This window comes from Macrobrachium nipponense, chromosome 12 (assembly GCF_015104395.2).
Source record: "Macrobrachium nipponense isolate FS-2020 chromosome 12, ASM1510439v2, whole genome shotgun sequence".
Taxonomy (NCBI): Eukaryota; Metazoa; Arthropoda; class Malacostraca; order Decapoda; family Palaemonidae; genus Macrobrachium; species Macrobrachium nipponense.
The window spans coordinates 73,217,895-73,237,823 of NC_087205.1; the positions used below are offsets into that span (position 1 = coordinate 73,217,895).

Consider the following 19,929-nt stretch of genomic DNA (forward strand, 5'->3'; position numbering starts at 1 on the left):
AATCCTATCTTAATTTGCTGAGTTTCTTAAAGTCCCTTTTAAGGTTACTTTTGAATTAATCCTATCTTAATTTACTAGATATTTCTAGTTCTCTTTTAAGGTACTTTTGAATTAATCCTATTTTAATTTTCTGGCTTTCTCTAATTCCTTTTTAAAAGTTACTTTCGAATTAATCCTATTTTAATTTGTTTGATTTCTCTCATTCCCTTTTGAAGTTACTCTTGAATTAATTCTATTTTAATATGCTGGATTTCTTTCGTTCCTTTTAAGGTTACTTTTGAATTAATCCTATTATGATTTACTGGATTTCTCTAATTTCCTTTTAACGTTACTTTCGAATTAATCCTATTTGGATTTGCTGGATTTTTCTAATTCCTTTTTAAGCTTATTTTTGAATTAATTCTATTGTATTTGCTGGCTATATCTAATTCCATTTCAAGGTTACTTTTGAATTAATCCTATTTTGATATTCTGGATTTCTCTAATTCCCATTTAAGGTTACTTTTGAGTTAATCCTATTTTAATTTTCTAGATTTCTCTAAGTGTCTTTTAAGGTTACTTATGAAATAATCCTATCTCAATTTTCTGGCTTTCTCTAATTCCCTTTTAAGATTACTTTCGAAGTAATTCTATTTCAATTTTCTGGATTTTTCTAATTCCCTTTTAAGGTTACTTTTGAATTAATCATACCTTAATTTGCTGGATTTCTTTGATTCCCTCTTAAGGTTACTTTTGAATTAATCCTATTTTAATCTACTGGATTTCTCTAATTCCCTTTTAAGATTACTTTCGAATGAATCCTATTTTAATTTGCTGGATTTTTCTAGTTCCCTTTTAAGGTTACTTTCGAATGAATCCTATTTTAATTTGCTGGATTTTTCTAGTTCCCTTTTAAGGTTACTTTCGAATGAATCCTTTTTTAATTTGCTGGATTTTTCTAGTTCCCTTTTAAGGTTACTTTCGAATGAATCCTATTTTAATTTGCTGGATTTTTCTAGTTCCCTTTTAAGGTTACTTTCGAGTGAATCCTATTTTAATTTACTGGATTTTTCTAATTCCCTTTTAAGGTTACTTTTGAATTAATCCTTTTTTAATTTACTGGATTTTTCTAATTCCTTTTTAACGTTTCTTTTGAATTAATCCTATTTTAATTTGCTGGATTTCTCTAATTCCCTTTTAAGATTACTTTCGAGTTAATCATATCTTAATTTGCTAGGTTTCTCTAATTCCCTTTTAAGGTTACTTTTGAATTAATCCTGTCTTAATTTGCTGAATTTCTCTGATTCCCTTTTAAAGGTTACTTTGAATTAATCCTATTTTAATTTGCTGGATTTCTCTAATTCCCTTTTAAAGGTTACTTTGAATTAACCTTATTTTATTTTGCTGGAATTCTCTAATTCCCCTTTTAAGGTTACTTTTGAATCAGTCTTATCTTAATTTACTGGATTTTTCTAAATCTTCTTTTGAGATCACACTCAAATTACGTAGCACACTAAATTTATACCTACAGTTCTCCTTACCTGCTCTCATGAATAGAATTTTTTGTTTCCTCATTAGCATCTTCCTACACTTCCAATATCTGAAAACGTAGCCTTAACTTTGTTTACTCTTGCCCAGAACTTCATGAAACTTTTCATGTTTCCAGAATCCTCCGAAAGCGGAACATTATTTCCTTGACTCTTTCCATACTTTAAGAATTTATATTAACTGGAAATATATATACATTACTAATGCAAACCTTTAACATTTACAGGAACTGTAAATTGCACCGTAATCATTTTTATGTAACCGTAAATTGGAACGACATCCATGTGACAGCAAATATCTTTCGGGTTTTAACTTTGAGTTAGTACTTTACCTAGGTCTAGTAGAATTAATGAAAAATCATTTTTTTAACAATCTTTTCTACTGATGATACCACTGAAGTTCCTTTAAATACTGAACTATTTGTGTTATCTTCAAGATAATGCTTTCTATCTGTCTTGTGGAAAATTCTCTCTCATTGTTCTTCGATGAGGCCTACAGTTCGTATTATTATTATTATTATTATTATTTCAGTAGATGACACCTATTCACATGGAACAAGCACACAGGGGCCATTGCCTTGAAATTCAGGCTTCCAAAGAATGTTGGTTTCAACCTCCCACCGCAGACCCCACACTGCAGCAGTATCTGATCATGATACAGAGCCAGTTATTTTTCATCGGCCGGGGGGAGACGCGAATCCTCCACATCTGGGAACCATCCACAGCACTAACCACTATACCAGTGGACCAAGTAGACAATATACAACATTCTATGAACTATGCTGATCCTAAGAGATAATGTTATACGACACCGAATATTGAACTTTCTTTCATCAAAACTGATTTCTTAGATACATGTGAGTATCGGCTGTTATATATTAATAGAATTGTATTCTTAATCCTATGCTCTTAAAAGAGAAGCATATTCGATATTCACTCTATTCAGCACTTACGTCTCTTTTTCTAGTGTTTAAACCATTCTTATTACGTACAGCTAATTTTATCTTCATTTATAGCCTCTGAATTATTAAGTTTTTTCTTTATTCTTTTGTTACTTGGACTCACTTTCCTCTTCTTAGATGCTTACTTGTCGTCTTTACTTTTTTATATAACTCTTTGACTTCCTTTACTTTGAGGAATCTCTTCGTCAGGTAGAATTCCATCTTCCAAGACATTTGCATGACCTACTATCTTACCTACACATCTATTTCCAATCTCACTCAAAAGCTAATCCTGTAAAAAAGTATTGCAAGATTTGTCATTCTGACCGCATAGGGGTCATTACCCGCTTTATCAAACTCTTCACATGGCATGTGTTGAGAATGTTGACAAATTACACCATCTGTATTTTCTTTTGTGATGCCCTAAACCCAGTGATTGCTTCTGTCATCTACCAAAATTTACCTTATTCTGATTACTTTCTACGGTAGGAATAAACAATAGGGTACCACATCTAGTTGCCTTATTTTTACCATCGCTTGGGCCTACGGTATTGTCTGCCTTTATTAGGTTGTCCGCCTTCTTATCGGTGTGCGGTGACAAACGACTACTGCCATCATCCTCGCCATGCATTACTCTCAGACTTTGCCATAGAGTTGCGGCATTACTCTTACTATCTTTTATTTGATTAGCATTGTTTTCCACACTCACTTTTTCGTCTCTCGGACAGTGAATTGCAGTGACTACTTGAACTCAGTTTCCTTTCTGTGGTATTTTTCTAATCACCTGTTTGACCATCCATTGCCTTATCCGTGCCGCTGAATCCACTCAAGATGTCCCCACCGAACGTTTTGACTTCTGCCAATTACGAGCCTTAGTCCTAACAGTGAAGAATCTCTTATGAAAACAACACATCTGGCTTTAAAATCCCTTGAAGTACCAACGAAACACAAGAGAACAACGTTCCGTTAATATTATTCGAGTGAGCATGAAGAGACAGTTCTTTTCGTGGTGTGAAGATTTGTTTTTATTCTCTTATGGGCATTCTCTTTTATGAAGGATTCCTTGTTAGTTCCATGTGAATGCATGCATATTTCACATAATAGGAGATAATAACATCACTGCATTTTTTCCGGAATCTCATCAGCGGGTCGGTAGTGGGAGAGAGCTAAAAATCAGGGTATTGTGATCAACACAGGCGATGCATTTATTCGGTGCTGATAACAATGAATAGGAGGCCCCTTGAAGCAGTACCGTATGTATGAGAAAGACATTGTCATAGAATAATGGCTCGCTCCTGCTTATTTCCTCTGCTGAAAAGAATGTGTACTGCTGCTTTGTATAGGGAGGTTCTCTAGATAGCTCTCATTGTGATATTTCTTTCTGATATGATTTTTAATAAGTCATCTTTGCCCCTGTGCTGAATGGGACAAAAGGTGTAAACGAAGTATCTTAAAGCTTAAGAGCATGAGTTTACATTTTAGTAATTGGAGTTAAATTTTAAGGAATATGTTAACAGCTGAGCCTAATTTTGACAGTAGGAAAGAAATAGGAAAACCCTGTAACTTGTTTAAAAATGAACAAATGGACATTTTCTCCCATTTGTCTGTACATCACTTTGCTCGAATGACAGAAATTATTATAAAAAGACAACTTTGAAGTCAATATTAGTGAAATGATCACATTCATTTTCATGCAGAAGATGATTGGCGGGAAATCTTATGCTTTCCTATGAAGCCCAGGTTCGAATAGAACAAGAACGAAAACCGGGAGAGGAAAACAGTTGGGGCTCAGGTTGTAAAAAATCAACAGAACCAGCTAACGAAGCATGGAGGAATCAAAGCTTGGCTGGAGAGGAACAAAGCAATATACAAAGAACGCCAACTTTATTTCACTGCTCTCTATTTGTTTAGGGTCACCGGACGCATCAGTCACAGCTCAGAGGATGACCCTCCCTCCCTCCCCACCCCTGGGCAGATGCTAAATCATTCTCTCCTCTTCGTATCACGTCTTCAGCGATTTACTTGCCACTCCGTCAATACTTGTTTAAAATCACTGGTACTCGTTAGGTTAAGACTGAAGTGATGAAAAGTCGCAGTAGTTGAGTGCAGTTATTAGATACATAATACACGCGCACACACAGACGTATATATGTGTGTGTGTCTGTGTAATTTGTGCTTCCTCTTGCTTTTTCGTCTGTATTTGTAACTTCTGAGTCTATTACATCAAGATGATCTGAATGGCCAACCTTTACTAAGAGGTTTTATGCATGATATATATATATATATATATATATATATAGTATATATATATATATATATATATATATATATATATATATATATATATATATATATATATATATATATCTGTGTGTACGTATGTTTAATAACCACACGCCTTATATATATATATATATATATATATATATATATATATATATATATATATATATATATATATATATATATATATAACACATAAAACCTCTTAGTTAGTACAGGTTGGCTATTCAGATCATCTTGATGTAAAAGACTCAGAAGTTACAAATACAGACACAAAAAAGCAAGAGGAAGCACAAATTACACAGCGCGTGATGTTATTTTCTAAAACTAAAGGAACGTCTGGTAAAAGCAAGAGAGAAGACGAAATTCTAAATTGGCAATTATCTCCTAAAAAAGAGAGAGCTGACTGCTAACGGCAAGGGGGAAGAAATTGCATATCCTTCCCTCAATCTTCTTAGAATAACTTGACTTTTGTGTCTATTGAATACTGAAATTTTTTAAAGTGAGATGATAAACATATACATATACATACACACACACACACACACACACACACACACATATATATATATATATATATTATATATATATATATATATATATATATATATATGTGTGTGTGTGTGTGCGTGTATCTTTTTTTTCTTTGTCAGTACATGTCAATATGAAACTGAATCGTCGCAATGGCCATTTGTGAGGTCGTCAGTCATCTACAGAGAATTGATTTTCCTCTTGATCGCTGGAGCCAAAGTTACATAAATAAGTCTTTTACGGGTCAGTCTATCATTTTTTAGGATCTCGCTGTAATCTTGACCTTTACTTGAAAGTGAGAAATAATTTCATTTGTAATACATTCGAATATCATTATTATTTTTGTAAGTTACTCTTATAACTAGTCTCCTCTCCGTTTAACAAATATTTCTTCTTTTAGAGGAACCGGCAACATGATATTTGGAAACTTAGCTTGTCTTTCTTTCTTTATGCATTAATAGATTTTGTATAATTTGATTGGAAGAACCTTAATCCTTCATAAGTAAGTAATCAATAGAGTATTTTTGTACTAACTTTTGATGTTTTTGAGATTCAAGCAATATACAGGTTCGACACTAAAAATCTTTGCACATTGAACTAAACACTGAAATTTTGAAGAACGCGTAATACAGTACAATCTGTGTGTACTGCTGTTGCATTCGCTCCTCGGGCTCTCTCTCTATTTTTTTTTTCAGCTATAACTATAGTAGATTTACATCAACCGTGCATTTGATGTCTAGGCCAGTCCCTTACGACGCACCTGATTAGCTGTTGATGAGCCACTCACAAGGCTGGAAACTCTCAGTCTCTCTCGAGAGTTCACATGGGTAGGATCTATGTTCCACCTCTCCTGAGGTATACTACTTTCAGGAGAGGTGGAACATACATCTTGCCTATGTGAACTCTCGAGAGAGACTGAGAGTTTCCAGTCCTGTGACTGGCTTATCAACTGCCAATCAGGAGCGTCGTAAGGGACTGGCCTAGACATCGGATGCACGGTTGATGTGAATCTACAATACCGCTTCATATATTTTGTTTCAGTGGTATGGACTATAAGCAAGACATTTGAGTATTTAAATCTCTAATAGACTTTGTTCAGGTACGCTGATGAAGCCTCTCGTATTTTTGCTTGAGATATTAGAGTAGGAACTATTTGATGTACATTATTATCTCCCAGTTTCGCGCCTCTCGCCACTGAACTTCTTCCCCAACCATGAACTGAAATTTTAAGCTAGTTAAACAGTTCAATTCGCTCAAGACGATCAGCGTTTTGTCATTTAAAGTGAACGAATGGAAAACATATTCCTGACCACAAAATTCACTGATTACAAATTCTGAGTGATAAGGAATCATAGTACTAAACCAATGACAAATTTTTACCACAGTTCAGCGGCATTCGACCCTGTGGTCATAGATCTGCAGATCTGTTCCAGGTCTCCGGAATTGGTTTACTGTAAAATATTGGTCACGAGCTCGTTGGCGCTCTGGAACCCAGTGCTGTTGTTTCCCCTACCCTCCCGCGGACAAACGTTTTTGCAGTGGGTGGGCGGCTGTGTCATTGTCTCCCCTACTGTCACCCGGGGGAGGATAATCAAGATCCACACGGATTTTCTTATCATAGAAAGATGACACCAGGAATCTTTGGTAACTAGGGCGTATCTTCTTCTCAGCGTCAACAATCTGGTCATCAATAGACTAATAGAGGCTCCAAGATACTGCTGATGGGATGCCTGACATGACTGGTCCAGGTCTAAGCTTACTGAAAAGAAACCGTTATTATCAATGTTCATTCCATTTACAGATATAACAGACGATAGTTACGACGAGACTATAGGTTTTTCATAAACAGAATTATTCCATTCACTGTTCAACTCAGAGCAGTTGTGTATTACAATATGAAATTAAATCAGACAGGACGAGGCACTTATATATTATAAAATTTTCTAACCAATATGATTACTCTAATGAGATGCTAATGGTTCCCTAGTACCAATTTACTTAAGAACATATTTGCAATTCAGCCTTTGAGATCATTTCTACCAGAAGTCCAAAGAATCACCCTTGGCATTAATTAAAAGAGTGCATTCAAACGAGAAGACATCGGGCAGTGTTCATCGATGCAAAACCACTCTCTCTCTCTCTCTCTCTCTCAACAGGATATCCAAAGGGTGAATGGTTTGAGACTACCGTCTTTACCATGCTAACACTATTATCGTTATCTCTGATATTAATGTCGGTCATATGTTTGTTTACGAAATTAACTCATTTTAAAATGGCTATTTTTCTTTTATATTAGGATGACAGGAGCGGTTTGTTCTAGTTACGGAGAATGGAGAAGAATCAGAGTGTATAAAATCAGCTCAATAACTTGTATTCAATAAAATGCAAATTTATATGAACTCTGATGCCCATACTACTGTCGAATTTAGGCGTTGTAGTTATAATCGATATTAATCCATTCCAAGAGAAACAGCCGAGAGTGAAAGGATGGGTAATTTCTTGAATTCAAAATGAATAATGCCTTTGCTTAGTCGCCATTATCCTCAACTAGTAGATACTTTTTAGTTTTCCGTATAAGAGAACTATTGAGATGGTTTCGTTTTTGTGTCTGCCCTCAGATCATAACAAGTACTGAGGCTAGAGGGCTGCAAATTGGTATTGATCATCCACCCTCCAATCATCAAACATACCAAATTGCAGCCCTCTAGGTTAAGTAGTTTTTATTTTCTTTAAGGTTAAAGTTACCCGCAAACGATATAGGACAGGCAACGGGCCGTGGTTAAAGTTTCACGGGTCGCGGCTCATATAACATTATTCCGGGACTACCGAAAGATAGATCTACTCTCGGTGGCCTTGATTATACGCTGTACAGAAAACTCGATTGCTCCGAAGAGACTTCGGCTCAATTTTTTTTTTTTTTTTTTTTACGTGTTTCGAAACTTGGCTGATGAGACTAAAGAAAAGGATTAAAAGACAGCCATGCAGAGAGAGAGAGAGAGAGAGAGAGAGAGAGAGAGAGACTAAAGGTATTGTGTTTCCTCGCAGTTACAGATCAAAAGATCCTTTCCATTCTACATACGTTCATCAAAAGCCTTCCGTCTCTCTCTCTCTCTCTAATAAGGCATTTTTTATGCACTGAACAAATTTCGTAATGAAAAGAATCATATGGAACTTCCATTGCAAAATTACAAGAAGACAATGAAAAAGGATGACGATTGAAATAAGTATGAATTATTCATTCTAGGATTTAAGAATCTTCCCATCTTCCAAATCTCCTCCCACGCTCTGGCAATGAAAATATTTTCAATAGTATTCTCTCGCCCCATCAAATGAGTATCAGTCAACTATACAGGACATATATTGTTAAAACTATTAATTTTATAGATAAGTAAATACGCGTATGCACTTACATTAACGTTAGTCTAAATCAAATTGCAATACTGGATAAGTAGGAAATTAGAGAATGAAATACTAGAGAAATTCTGTTACACCATTTGAGATGGAGAAACACGGGGAGAGAGAGAGAGAGAGAGAGAGAGAGAGAGAGAGCCAGCATCACGCTTCATCTTCAAAGCTCCCCTTCCTTTTATCTACTACAAGCGTTTCATCTTCCGGGGCCGAAGTGAATAACTCTCATATTGAATGAGATTAGCTTTTGATTAAACCCAATTCTCTAAAGCGGAAATATTTCTATAGAGTTGATCAGTGATGATAATGCCGGTTGAGTGTTCAAGCCCATATAATATATATATATATCTATATATATATATATATATTATATATATACATATATATATATATTATATATATATATATATATATATATATATACACACGTATATGTGTATGGGTGTGCGTTTCTATTTATATGTGTATATGTATGTATATCTATATTGATATATGTATATATATGCATATACGTATGTTAGCTGAAGCCACTGGGAAACTTCAATATAAAACGGCAGTGCCAAGTACTTTCGGTGTTTACACATCTTGTGCTCGAAGATGTGCTAAATACACGAAAGTACTTGGAGTTCTATCCTTTTATTTTGAACTTTCCCAGTGGCTTAAGCTAATAAACAAAATCACGTGCTTATTTTAGTGACTTCTCACTTTATATATACGTATATACCTATATATATATAATATATATATATATATATATATATATATATATATATATATATGTATATATATATACATATATATATATATTCTCATCAGGAAAAGCTACTTTCGTCACGCGTGTAAATTATCGTGTGGATTAGCGTTTTCACAAATGCTTAGCCACAAAGATTGTTCAGAGCAGGTGCATGGGCACATAATAAGTACAACACCTTTGGGCTTAATTTATATCAAAGATATAGAAGACGTGGACCTCGTGATAAATTTGTAAAGAAGTTATATGAGCGTGAACGTAGTTGTTAATCGGTTGCAGTTGGCCAAAGTGGCGACGATTCTGAAGTTGCTAGACAGATCTTTAATTACTGGTTGGGATCGGTAAGGTAACTATCGAAGAACCCTTCTCAGGAGAAAAGATCGTCTCTACATTAGGATTTGGTTTCTAAAAACGACATCATACAGTGCCGTAACATTTCCTGTTATTAAATCCAAGTTTAAATCTTGTGTAAAAAGCAAAATCCCACCTCGAAGACATTTCATACCAGTACACCGAACATATCGAGGTCCGTAAGTAGCACGCGGGTTTTTTATTTATTTACTCTTGTGGCCCCCGTACACGTTCCAATATTTTGTAACTGGTTTGACAAAACGTTGGGCGTATGTACGCCGAATTTAGCTTATTAAAATAATATAGACCGTGACTTGATGGAAACAAGCATTGTTTGTTTTCTGGCTCTTAGCCAAACCGAACTTTTCAAACAAATTTGAACAATGATTGGCTAATTTATCATATCTAATCTACTCAGTTGCACTTCAACCATCATTCGTGTGTGTATTGTTTTCGGAGACCTGCAGACGGTGGCACACATTCGCTGGAGGAAAGGCTATGTTGGATTGAGTTCCTGGACTTACGTATATAGGGAGCACCGGTGTCTCTGGAAGGTGAATAACCCCATACAGTAACGGGAATATGAGGGGAGCAGCGATGCCTGCCGACGGCCATACCATGTTGGAGTCGCCACTTCTCGTCAGAGGGGGATGCCACTTCTACACGAAACTGAGTGGCCCAGAAAATCAACTCGGTGAGAGCAGCTTTTAGAAAGGAACACAGAAAGGTAATGTCATTGCAATTATCTGGTGTTTACATCACATCCTAATGGTAATACGATCTACCTATATTCATCTAGGGTCAAGAAATGGCTCGAGCTTCAGTGACTAATAGGCCTATAAATGAGGGAAGGTGAGTAAGAGATCTGTATTAGGTCTAGGCATATATTCATTATAGGTAATTTGCTCGAAAATAACGATAAGTCGCTATCGCACATCTAGTTCAACGTTAAGAAAGGGTTTTATTAAACCGCAGGTGTATAGGCCTACAACATCATCATCAGATCATCGGCAGAGGACATTCATTTTACGGCGTAGGCATAGGCACGTGTTTTTGGAATACGTAAAAGGCAAAGTAGTTTATAGCGAGAATGCTGTTGGTACGTGTATTTTATTGTACTAGAGTTTGTAAAACTGAACACTAGTACCGCGTCCGTCTTGTTCGGGGAGTATCAATTCACGGGCAATATGGCCGCCGTTGACCCCTTCCCAGAAGAGAGGAGGACCGAGCCAGATTCCCCCCCACCCTTCTCTCAGAGACCACCAAGTAGCTGGTGGCGCCTAAATAGCCATTCTTTGATGGTTCTTTATTCAGTTGTTTTAAAAATATATAAATATGCAAATGACCGAGCATATTGGTAAATGGAATCACATAAGAAAATATATTTGACCACAATGAACATCTAAAAAGTGTGTGGAAATTTCTTCCACACTTCGTGTCAGGCAATAAAATGAAGGCCCCACTTCTCTTCACCAGATCATCTTGTGCATGAAAACTTCCACACCGAAGGCCAGATTTCCATTTTTCGGCAACATTAGATTATGAGATCATCTTTCTCCTTCCATTAAGCCACTCTTCGGGCCCTTTAGTGCGAGAACTCTTACGCCGTTCTTGAGTCTTGACCACAGTGGTTTTTGTATCATAAACACCCACTGGTAAAGATGTGGCACATGCGCATGGGCAGCACGTGACGTGACTCAGACAATCAACGTTTCCGATATCGTTGACTAATGTGATAAATATTAAACTTCCTTCCTTAACATATCTGAATGTTTTGTGTGTGTGTATGATATATATATATATATATATATTATATATAATATATATACACTCACACAAAGATCCTTCGCCCATTATATAAATCATAAATATACCGATTTGTATCGGTATATTTATATCAAAGTCTGGCCAGATCAAATACAAACGAACGAACGCCGTAAGGGTTAGTGCCGTCTGACTCCGTGCTGCTGTGTACCTCAGCGGTTCACACTAGGCATTACTTACGGCCGCCATTAACGTTCAGTTACGCCTACACAATGCAGGTCGGCCTGTTAATGTGAACAACCTGCGTTGCACAGTTTTTCTGGCCTGTCAGGCAGCCTGAGCAAATAGCTCATCTCAGTCTGCGTCTCCTGCCAAACTGCCTGCGCATGCGCGCTTCAACAAATCAGTATGAACTATTTTAATGAACTATTTTAATGTAAGAAAAACAATATTAGGCATATATATGCCACACAGTTATCTTTCCATGGGACTCCTCGTTCATTTATAACATACTCAGTAAACATTGTGGAAGTCCTTGGGACCAAATGTAAACTTTAACATATTCACATGGGAGTTACACAGGGTTGCCAGATTTTGGCCTTTAAACTAATTTGGCCTTTTTAGAGGAACGATGGCCTTCGAAAATGTAGGTCTTGATGCCAAAATATTCACATGGGAGTGTTGGATTAGTTTTTTTCAACCAGTCTTTCACTGTACCTCTATTTGACGTTTATGAATTTTTTATGACATCAGTAAGCCAATTACAGCCAAATCTTCCTGTGTTGGCGCCATTGGCTGCTAACTACTCAGGTATAAACATGTTGATGGCGTCCTTTACGGTTCTTTGCAACATCCCTTCGGCTCTTAGTTAGAACACCCTCATATTCCTTGTACTGTTCATCTGTTCATATTCTCTTTCTTCAGACTTTCTTTCCACCCAATCCTATCAATTAGTTTATAGTGCAAATGTGTGGTTTTCCTCCAGTTGCACCTTTCAGACCGTCTTCTCTTAGTTTGCCTGCAGTGCTGAATAACCTCATAGGTCCAAGCGCTTTGCTTTAGGCCAAAATTTTATATTCCATTCCACAGACAAACGATGAGATTTTAATATTTATGATATCAGTATATGCTAGATACGCCTAGACCTATGCTCACAAACTGTTAAAGTCACAAGATTTTCTTATTCAAACTTTATTCTATGTACAGTTTCATTGCATGCATATGAAAACATATTAATATTATATCAAATTACTGTCTACATCCGTGAACCGAAAAATATCCTTTACCGTCAGATCATGAAGATTGGACCATTGAAGCTAGGCCAATGCTACTGATTCGCCGAATAATATTTTATTTCATTGGTCTTCTTTTAAGCATACGTATATTGCATTTCAGTCAAAATTACTTTTATTTATTGTAACTTTTATTCATTGTGTCATCAACAATAAGGATGACGGGTACTTCTGTTCGATAAGCTATTTGGCTGAGTAGTCCCGAAGGTGCGGTCACTGATTCATTATAATTTCTTGTATGCTCAAGAAAAAAAAAGTATATATATGCATAGTACCTATTCTGAAAAGAAAACCACAATACCATTGCTATCATACCTTCCAGCCATACACTCCCGTAGGGGGGGTTAGAGTGCCGTTAACCTCATGGGATGCTGTTAAGGTTCTTTGCAGCGTGCCTCCGGTCCGTAGCTGCAAACCCTTTCGTTCCTTTTTCTGTACCTCCTTTCATATTCTCTTCCATCTTACTCTGCAACCTCTCTTAACAATTTATGCGCAGTGCAACTGCTAGTTTTTCCTTATGGTACACCTTTCAAACCTTACCGTCAATTTCCGTTTCAGCGCTGAATGACCTCATAAGGTCCCAGTGCTTTGGACTTTGGCTTAAATTCTATATTCAGTTCAATTCAGTTCCAGCCATACTCTTTTCACCTCCCATAAACAGCCTCGTAGACAACGATATTTGATGCTATTTCCAGCATTAGCCTAGTCACGTAATTTCCATGCAAGCCATTATTAAAATACCCTTTATTCGCATTCGCTTACACATTTATATATTTACCAGCATTGAGATGATACTATAGATATATATATATATATATATATATATATATATATCAAGCCTATCGTTCGTATGAGTTTGATGTAGATGGACTGTTATAGGTATATATCGGCATTTTTATGGTTAAAATAAGTTGTGAGGGTTCTTTGTAAATATTGAGTATTCAGATGAATTACTGAAGAAAGCGTTTTCTATCTACATCACAGTGTGTGCGTTAAGATACTACAAACAGTCAAAATACTATAATCAAACCCGTTTGGGAAGACTAGGGTAACAAAATAATGTGAACGTGTGTGGAAGCTTTTAAATATTTCTCATAACTGTTTCATTTCAGTCACTACTAGATCCACAAACTTCGCTCCATGTCTGTTCCTACACCGTTTAACCTCATGAAGCCTCCTACATCCTACAGTCTGCATGTCCTTCTCAGTCAAAACATTTTCAAAGCTTTCCTAAACATTCGGCATACTACACCCTCAATTCTCGCATCTAGTCTGTCACATTGTCCTTTTTTTTTTATATTAGCCATTTCCCGTGCCAAAAGTCAACTTAACTCAGTGACATCTGACATACAACACCCAAGTGTAATCACTCACTTATATTACCAAGCTTTACCGTCTGTCGTTTTCCTTACATTTTCAAGCTTTCATGATACTATATAGACTTAACCTGTCGGAGGGTAGTGGTGTCATTGCACTTCACGTGGTGCATTGTGGACATTACTAAATGTTCTTTGCAGCTTCCCTTCGTCCCTAGCTCCAACCCCATTCATCCCTTTTACTATACCTCCATTATTATTTTCCATCTTGCTCTCCATCCTCTCCTAACAGTTGTTTCGTAGTGCAACTGTTAGGGTTTCTTGTAGTTATATACTCCTTGTAAACTTTATTACTGTCAATTTCCTTATCAGCGCAGAATGACCTCATAGGTCTCAGCGCTACCCTTTAGCCCAAACTGTATTCCATTCCATTCCTGTATAGACTTAAACCGTTACAATTCTGCTTTTCTTTTATTATGTACATTTAACAGACATTCAAAATAATCACTAACACGATATAAAAATGCTTTGATAATTTTCTTTTTTTTTCTTTTTTACTGCAAACTTCAACTCCTCTATAATTCGCTTCCTTATTCATCTTTGAATCTTTCCAACTCACCATCAAGAGCTATCTGTTCCTTATCTTTACTCGAAGCAATTTCTTCAGAAAGTTTTCCCTTACGTGTTGCTCAAACTTCGTCTTATCTCGTCAAGTTTTCGTTGATATTATTCATACTAACATTCAAACGCTTATTTTAACTGATATCCCCATCTGTTTTCTTGTACGCTTTCATCATTTACTAATCATATATACTCCTGGTAGTCCTAATATATATATTACACATACATATGTGTATTTAGGTATGTATGTATTAACTTTATCATTTACACAATCGTTCTGTGCATTAATACAGTTACTGACAGGACCTCATAAAAACTGGATGGTATCTGACGGAGATATGTATTCAGGAAAAGTTACAAAAGTTACAAGTGTTCTAGGACTGTTAGTCTAACCTTTCCTGAATAGATATCTCCGCCAGATACCTATCAGGTTTTAATGAGGTCCTGTCAGTAAATATATATGTATGTATATCAGGAGCAGTTTCTTAATAAATGCGAAGCATGCAGTGCGTGCCTATAGGCCTACATATTTCCTTAATTAGTTAATTGAAATCAGAGTATATATTAGAAATTTTGAAGAAATACGACTAAACTATTCCAGTAACCCTTCCAAGAAGTTGTTAACTCTGTGTGGGATCAGAATTCAAAACTAGCGATTTGAAGTTAGGAAAAAAAAAAGATTAATAAATTATTCCTTTTCATATTTTGTATATTTTTGCTGCTTTCGAACACCACAAAAATCGTAACCTAAAAAGCATGCTAAACTGAACAGTATTCTATAAATAATATTAGGAAATTATGTATATAGTTTCTTTATTTTCACTCTTCTACACCAGATACATGACTGTCAACAGTATTGTATGAAAAAGAAATACGTAAACAAATTTTCCAGGATGTTGGATGTGTAATATACAGCCCCATAACCAGTGTGAGGAACGCGTCACGGGTACATGCTGAAACGAAAAGTGTCCGTACAGCCCCATTCAAAGGAACCATAATTCAACAGATCACCGTTCACTAGAAGTCTGAGTCCACCTGCCTCGAATAGATGGTAAGTGGCGCTTTGATTCAGTTAACAATTAACAAAATTGATTATTGGTCTTTTTTTTCATTCTTTACTCATTCAAAACAAGTTTTGACGTTAGTGGAAATTTAGCAGTGAATTTGATGATTTATAAAAACTTTATTTCCAGTATTTTATATTCATATTAGGGTAGTTAATTTTTTTTTTTTTTTTTTTTTTTTTTTTTTTTTTTTTTTTTTTTTTTTTTTTTTTTTTTTTTTTTTTTGCGAAATAATCCTGAAAATAGTTTACCAACCAGATATTGAAATCGTCAGTGAACAAATTCTAAAACCCTTCAACAATCTTACTTGCTTGCCCAAACGGAAAATAAATTTGACCAAAATGAACAAAACATTCGCAAGGAAGTTTAACTTAAAACTTTACAATACTGTTTCTTGGTTTTGTGACAGTGATGCAGCAGATAAACTTTATTGTTGGGAGTGCATATCATCTTCAAAAGAACGTTCAGTATGGAGTTGAATATTGTAAGTAATTTACACACTGCAACTGACCATTACGAAAAGTCTGTAAGCCGTTAAATTTATTTTCAGATTATTCTCGTTGTGGCCACGAAAAGTGAGTTCTCGCTATTCTAACGGGTCTCTAAAATTTCTCAGTTTTTTAGAACTTCTTCATTAAGTTTAGTGATGCAACTTTTTGCTTATCAAGATGTAAATCTACGCTATTCCAAACTGTTTCAGATAAGAATAAGCGTGCTAATTATAGTGAGTTTGCGTACGTCTTATCCGAGTTCGACGAAAAGCTTTACGTAAAACCATTTACAAACTGCGTATGTTTTGAAATAATTATAGAAATCTTTCCAGAATGATATAGTTGACTCCGTAAATGGCATCTAATAGGAGATTTTACATTGAAGGCAAATTGCTATAAATTAGTTATTATGGAGGGATATTCCGTAATATTCTGATCTTAATTTCAGTTTAAAAAATATTTTCTGGTGTGTGCCACTTGGCAAACTGTTTATTATATTTGCAGTAGTAAAGTGTTTACCAAGAATGGCGTAATTTCTTTTATGTATCGATACCATTTAGTTAAATAACAATTTTTTCTTGCATGCCCTATCTTCATTTTCTGCAAGTGGTAATATTAGAACTTATTACCAGCACTTGTGCTCTCCACAGTTCACTGGGAAAAATTAAAATATCTCCAGTGCTTTTCCCGTGGTAGCAGTTTTTCTTATCCCTCCTCAAAGACTAGAAAAGCGCTGGGGATTTTTTAAGGTTTAGTGAATGAATAATGGAAGCGATATGTGCATTAGCACATGAAGAAAGTACTTTATAATTGACCACTAACTTTACTGTAAAACCATAACGTACACATCATGGTGCCTATACATATAGGAACTTTTTTTTTTCTAATTAACGCTCAATGCATAGCTATATAAAAGCACCTCGATGAAATATCACGATGTATCTTACGAGTATAATAGTCGCTCGGCTGAGGGTGTTTTCGTAGAAAAATTTTTACCCTAAGTTTGTCACCTATTTTCAATAGTAGACCATATATATTGGTCATCAGAAAAGACAGGGTAGACTTTTGGCTTGATGGCCATTTAGCACAATTCGGGCTTGTGACAAAGAAGTGACCCAAAATAATGAGTGCAGAAAATTTAAAGTGTCATAACTTCTTTCAGAAGCTTTCAAGAATAGTAAATAACCACTCAGAATGTTCATCTCTCAATGCTGTACAAGACGATACAAAACACAACTTGAAATCTGATTTGAGGTTCACTAGAGGTCAAAAGGTCATGAAATTCCTGGTTTTCTTCAAATTTCAGTGGTAAGGATATATTTGCCCCTCTCGTTCAAATGGGGGAGTATTCTTGTTAATTTGAAGTTAAATCTTTTACTGCCAGCCTCGGTGGGGCCAAGTGAAACCCCTCAAGTCTCATTCTTATGTATAATATAGGATAGGTACATAGTAAGAAAGGTTATTTAATAAAGACTTAAAAATGACAATTCTTGTCTGAAAATTGTGAGCCAAGATTTGTTTGCATTTGTTCTTAAAAGTGATCTCAATAAGTAATGAAGCTTACCGACTGTGAATATCAATAATATTTTTCAGCAAACTGATAAAAATTCTTCATTCCAGGTTAATGAGTAGTAATGGCTGAAAATGTTGTGAAGCTTAAAAGATCTGGACTGTCTGCAGAAATGTCCGACCTTTCCAAGTGTATAATATGTCAGGCATCAGACAAGGAAACTAAAATCTGTGAAAATTGAAGGAAGATAATTAGAGAAGCAGCAGAAATCAGAAGTGACAATGGTTATGAGGTTGAAGTTGATTGGAGAGGAAAATTTTGTGTGCCATATGAACAGCAAGTGTTGTAAGAGGTACATTTGAAAAAAGCTATCAAGAAGAGTCTGGGGAGAGAAGTTGGTATAACAAATTGGGAAGAACCAAGAGAAACTGCTAAAGCAAGACTGCCTCATCAGTTAAGATCCAACAGTACTCCCGGTGCACCTAATGGTAGGCAGAGTCCTTTGTCTTGGTATAAATATATCTATGTGATATGTGGTAAAATTAAGTGCCATGGTGTCCGTGAAAAATATCAGATTTCATAGAAAGACAGGAGCTAAATTCTTAGAGGCAACAGTTTTCTTGTAGGATGCTGTATACAGAAGGACCTGCCATCTTCAAGACATTAACTGTTTTTGGTGCAAAGTTATTATGTCATAAACGGTGCTTCAATAGATGTGTAGTTGATTATAAACGAGAATGCATAAATCAATGGGTAGGAAGAAGGAAACGTTTTTAGACGTTGTAAGAGATTGAAATTTGCTTGTTTAGAGATGAGGGTTAGGAACTTAGTTATGTTTTAGATCGTATGAATGAAAAGATCTCTTATAGCACAATCACAAACCAAGAAGTCAAGGTACATCTCATGAGTTATTTTGGAGAAGAAATTAAGTTCTCTCAATCAGAGCAAATGAACAAATCTTTGTTTTTCAGTGCCAGTGTCACCAAAGAATCATTAGCAGAAAGAAAGCATGTACAGAGCCTATCCGAGAATGTGCTGAAATACTTAGAAAGTCTGATATCAGTTAATTGACTTCATACCCTTTATCACTAATTGAGTCTTATGTGGAAGGATTTGGTAAACTGCTTCTTCTAGATTTGTGTCTAATTCTATATTTTCAGATATTAACCCTTTCCTAGGCTGGGTATTCACCCTAAAGTCTACCTATCAGTCCTCCCAAGACCGTTCGATGGATGAGTGTCCTCACACAAAGAGTAGAACTGTCAGTCAGACAGTGAACTCGAGGTCATTGTCCTCCTTTCTTACCTAGCCTTCGTCGTGGCAACACTTTTGTGGCAGTAATGGAAACTCCGCTGGATGATAAGGAGTTGGAGCTACATAGACTAGTTGCTACTACGGCTATTCACTTCAAACTAGTGTGGAAGCAAAAAGGCGTAAAAGAGTATGGTCTAAATATTGCCTATTAAAAGAGCGATGTCTATTATCATACAATATTAATGAATAAGGTTAAATTAAACCTGGGGGTGGGTTAGTTATGAAATGGACCGTGAAGCCTACTTTCACTAGTAACACCTTTCACAAAAAGGCCTATACAAAATTGTATTTATCACATGGAAAGTTTTTATTTATTGTGTGATTGGGACTCTCAACCACAATAAAGCAATGGTCTACAAATAGTGCCGCAGAGTCTAACAATGAAATTAATTAAGGCTATCCATAGTTTATTCATATTCTGGTCAGAGGGGCTGAGATCCTTCTTAAGCGAAATCCAGCGGCGAACTGTCATAAAATCGTTGGTTAGTACCGTCCACATGTGCGATCACCTGTCAGTCGGTCGAAAGAACTTGAGGTAATTCCATCAGTTCATCAGTTTTGGTGAGTGGACTGACTCCGCCCACAAACTGTCGTCCACACGTACGTTTTAACGTCAGTTTCAATGAACTGACAGGGAGACTGGCAGGTACACCTGAGCATGAATACCCGGCCACAGAGGAATAACAGGCTGGCCTTATTTTTGCCACAGCAAACTGACTTACTACTATCTCCACATTTGGGAAGAGATTGTTAGTTTGGCGTAATG

The 19,929-nt window shown here is 35.9% G+C and overlaps 1 long non-coding RNA gene across 2 annotated transcripts in view; it reads left to right on the plus strand.

The window, feature by feature from the left end:
- Window positions 1–10,109: 10,109 nt before the first annotated feature.
- LOC135224602 (uncharacterized) overlaps window positions 10,110–19,929 on the plus strand; it is a 473,471-nt gene continuing 463,651 nt past the window's right edge. For both annotated transcript variants that reach the window (XR_010316777.1, XR_010316778.1), the window contains exons 1-2: window positions 10,110–10,518; window positions 15,677–15,835. This is a non-coding gene — a long non-coding RNA (uncharacterized LOC135224602). The remainder of the gene's footprint in view (window positions 10,519–15,676; window positions 15,836–19,929) is intronic.